General features: G+C 35.3%; 1 non-coding gene across 1 annotated transcript; it reads right to left on the bottom strand.

Annotated features, from left to right (window-relative positions):
- Nucleotides 1–4126: 4126 nt before the first annotated feature.
- Nucleotides 4127–4233, bottom strand: LOC141709220 (small nucleolar RNA R71). Its single transcript, XR_012569808.1, has one exon. It is a non-coding gene; the product is annotated as a small nucleolar RNA R71 (small nucleolar RNA).
- Nucleotides 4234–4837: the final 604 nt, after the last annotated feature.

The raw sequence follows: 4837 nt of genomic DNA, 5'->3' as shown, positions 1-4837 counted from the left end.
AGATCCAGATTATCTAAATTTTGTATACAAGCTACTCAAGGCTCTCTATGGACTAAAACAAGCACCTAGAGTTTGGTATGGCACACTGTCAGAATTTTTGATTAAGCATGGATTCACTAGAGGTACTATTGACAAGATTCTTTTCTACAAGAAGCATGGTGATGATATGATCCTAGTTCAAATCTATGTGGATGATATTATCTTTGGTTTTACTAATGCAAAGATTTGCCAAAGATTCTCTAAGCTTATGCAGAGTGAATATGAAATGAGTATGATGTGGGAATTAAGTTACTTTCTTGGACTTCAAGTCAGTCAAAGAAGTGATTGAATCTTCATTAGCCAAACTAAGTATGTCAAGGGATTTATTGAAAAAGTTTGGTATGGTTGATTGTTCATCTGCATCTACACCTATATCTACAGCTACAAAGTTGGATTAAGATAAAAAGGGCAAGAGTGTAGATATTTCAAGCTATAGAGGAATAATTGGATCTTTGTTGTACTTCACTGCTAATAGACCAGACATCATGTTTGCTACATGTCTCTGTGCAAGATTTCAAGCCAATCCAAAAGAATCACATTTGATGGCTGTGAAAAGGAATTTCAGATACTTGAAGGGGACTCCAAACTTGGGATTATGGTATCCTAAGGGAACTGGTTTTGAAGCTGTTGGATACACAGATGCAGATTTTCCTGAATGCAGGGTTGACAGAAAGAGTACTAGTGGAAGCTATCAGTTTCTTGGATAAAGACTGGTATCCTGGTATAGCAAGAAACAACAATATGTGTCAACTTCCACAGTTGAGGCTGAATAAATAGTTGTAGGAAGTTGCTATGCTCAAGTGCTTTGGATTAAAAATCAGCTAATGGATTATGGCCTAGTGTTACACAAAATTCCAATTATGTGTGACAATACTAGTGCTATATCTATTATGTCTAATCCAGTTAATTATTCTAGAACAAAGCACATTGATGTAAGGTACCATTTTATTAGAGAACATGCTACAAATGGTACCATTGAGCTTATTTTTGTTCCAACAGAAAAACAATTAGCTGACATTTTCACTAGACCTTTGGATGAAGCAACTTTCACTAGACTTGTAGGTGAAATTGCAATGCTAAATTCTTCATCCTACGACAAGAACTCGGCTAATGTTTTGCAGCAGATCAATTTCTAATGAATTAAAATTCATTTGATTAATTCTGCATATTTATTTTTCAAAATTCAAAATTTAGCATGGACTTTTTCAATTCTAAGAAAACTGTCTAAATGTTAATTTACATATTTAATATGTAATATTAGCACAAGGCAGAATCAAAGTGATCAAGAGTATATAGAGAACGGAGTTCTCAATAAGTCTAATTGACTTATCGACAAGTCATTTCAAGACTTCTCGAGTGAGTTCTCGACAAGTCAATTTTCTAACTTCTAGAGAGACTTCTCGATAAGATTTATTATGACATATCGATAAGTCATTGTAGAATTCTCTATAAGTGTTAACTCACAGAGTTCTCTGTAAGTACAAATTTAGACTCATAAATAACTCAGAACTGAAATAATTTAATTCAATAAATTATTTTGGTAAATTACTCTTGATAAATTTAGTCAAATTTTATTTGAATTTATTCAAATAGAAAGTCGAATCAATTCAGTCCATTTAGGATAAACTGAGTATTTATTTGACATCTGGACAAGTCAGTTTTAGTTCTCTAAAAGAGAAAATTAAAATGACTTCTCGATATATAATTCTCTTTTCAAAATGACTTCTCAATAAGAAAATTTCAAACATTTAGTTTTGAGTTCTCGATAAGTCATTTGCTTTTACTATAAATACTCAAACATCTCGACATACACATACTTACGCCTTCGAGAACTCTAAGTGACCAAGAATTTTCAAATCAAAACCGAATTCTCTCTTTTTTCGAATTCTTTCTCTTTAATTTTTCTTGCCCACTAAACTTCATACTCTCCTCAATGTCATCAAACACTATTCTACCCTTTATCCCAAAAGAAACCAACTTTCTTGCATTTTTGGATGCAAATCAAGCCCCAGAAGCTTTTAAAAGCTTTGTAAAATTTCTGTCTGAAACATACTTTTTGGGAGCTCTTACTGCTAATTATATACTTTACTTGGATGTCTTAGGGGATTTGTGGAATACGGCAGTGACAAGAATAATGGTGCATGAGAATCAAGCTGCATCAATGGTGGTAAATTGTACAATCAAGGGCCAACAGATGGAGATCTTTGAGAATGATGTCAATATGGCTTTGGGCATACCTACTGAAAAGCTGGTGGAGGTTCCAACTCATGATGAACTTTATGAATTCATGGACTTCATCAATTATTCTGGAAAGATTAATCTGTCAAGCTTGAACAAAAAGAACCTGAGGAAGGAATGTGATAAGTGGATTTTATATCTACTTGGAACACTTCATTACAGGATTAAGTTGGTGTTTTGGACTCAAGTTATTGGTATTTTTTATGTGTTTTTGCATTACAGGCATTAAATGGATTAAGAAAAAAGCTTTTCAAGGAAATATAATGAAAAGAGGTCAGATTCTGAAGTCAAGACCATGTTCATGTTGAAAAGCATTTCGATAACTTCACGTGGACTATTGAATCGCCAAATTTTGACAGGCGGAACTCAAAATACAGTCAAAGCAAGAAGCGCGCGCGGGAAAGCGGGTCGGCCGCGCCAGATGTCAGAGAAGCGCGCGCTTATATTGTTTATTATCATGTTTTCATTGGAACCCATGGTGACGATGAGTTCAATTATGAACTAATCGTTGTCATGGGGTTCTAACGGATTTATTTATGGATTTCAATTGTCGATTGTTTTATAATCCCTGGTGTGTGGTGATTTATGATTTCCTAGTTTGGTTAGGCATATTCGTCTTTGATGCGTAGCTAACATCTAAGATTGTTTGTTAATATCTATTGAAGCGACAGTGAATATAGAGGTTTAGAACTTACCATGCTAGCATAGGTTTATGTATGAATTGACATGCATAATTTGTGGGTAATTTTAACCATCTTATTCACCCTATGTAATCAAGATAGATAACTTGCTCTTAAACCTTTATGTTTAAAATCTTTATAGACATATAGGGACTAAGCATAATTGGTGTCTATTAAACTTCTATCTTAATTGTGGATGTTTGATAGTAGGGTATACGTATAACGAAAGTTAGCGTATACTAGTTTCGTGTTATCGGATTAGTTGTCATCACCATCACATGCTAGGGTAAAAGAACATAACTTAGAATGAAGTATTTAATGAATTTAGAATCCCATGTTTATTCTCATGTAAGTAATTCATTCTTAATTCTCTTAGTTAATGCTATTTAGTATAATCTCTTAGTTAAATCAAAACTCAATTTGTTATTTGTCTTAGCAGTGAGTAATAACCATATGTTGTTGTATAGGCACATAATCTGAACTTAACCTAAACCAGTCCCTGTGGGAACGAACTTGACTTATATCTTATACTACTTGTAATCGAGTACGCTTGCGTGTATTTTCACGTTTGAATTATAGCGAACAATTTTTTGGTGCCGCTTTCAGGGATATCGGTTTTAAATTTATTTTATCTGTTTGATATTAGTGGTCGTTAAAGTTCACTGATTGGATATTTTACTTGTTTACTTTGTTTGTGTTTCAGGTACTTTAGAGAGCGTGTAAGTAGTTGAAAAAGTTTTTGAAAAAGTTGAGAAAGTTGAAGAAGAAGTTGTTATTGCAATGGGAGAACCAGCAGTAAATCTGAAAGCTTTGATGGATTATTCTCAACCAAAGATTAATGACATTCTGTCTAGCATTGTCAGACCACACATTGCGGATAATACTTTTGAAATCAAGTCTAGCACAATTCAGATGGTGCAGAATTCAGTTCAGTTTGGGGTTCTCCAACAGAAGATCCCAACTTGCACATTAGAGATTTCATCGAGATCCGTGACACGTTCAAGTTCAACAATGTTTCTGAAGATGCTGTGAAGCTGAGGCTTTTCCCATTCTCTCTAAGGGATAAAGCTAAATGCTGGTTGCATTCTCTACCACAAGGTTCTATCACTACTTGGGAGGATCTTTCCCAGAAGTTTCTTACTAAATTCTTCCCTATGGTGAAGACAACTGCCATCAGGAACGCTCTTACTCAATTTGCGCAAAAATCGGGAGAATCTTTATGTGAAGCTTGGGAGCGCTACAAGGAGATGCTTAGGAAGTGTACTCATCGTGGAATGCCTGATTGGATGATCATCAATTTCTTTTATAATGGTTTGGGAGCACAGTCCTGACCAATACTCGATGCAGCATCAGGTGGAGCCTTATGGGCTAAGAGCTATGATGAAGCTTATGAGCTAATTGAATTGATGGCTGCTAATAAATATCAGAACCCAACTCAGAGACTATCTCATGGCAAGGTAGCAGGAATTCTGGAGGTGGATGCAGCTACGACTATAGCTGCTCAGCTAAAGAAGTTAACGATGAAAGTGGATTATTTGGCTAATTATGGAGTTAATCAGATCACAAGTGTTTGTGAGCTTTTTGCAGGTACGCATGAGACGGAGCAATGTGCTATATCTAGTGAATCAGATCAGTTCGTGAACAACTTTCAAAGGTCGCAGCAACCAGTTCCTGTCACTTATCATCCTAACAACTGCAATCACCTAACTTCAGCTGGAAAAACAATTAGAATGCGGTACAACAGCCTTATCAGTAGTTTGGAGCAAAGCAATTCAACCCTCCTGGTTTTCAGCAACAGTATGCACCAAGAAAACAACTCCGACTTCAATAACAACCGCATGGAAGCGCAGGTCAATCTACTAATGAAAAATCTTAATTAG

The sequence above is a fragment of the Apium graveolens genome, chromosome 2 (assembly GCF_009905375.1).
Source record: "Apium graveolens cultivar Ventura chromosome 2, ASM990537v1, whole genome shotgun sequence".
Taxonomy (NCBI): Eukaryota; Viridiplantae; Streptophyta; class Magnoliopsida; order Apiales; family Apiaceae; genus Apium; species Apium graveolens.
The sequence above is the reverse complement of the archived record's forward strand: the minus strand, read 5'-3'. Positions and strand labels throughout refer to the sequence as shown.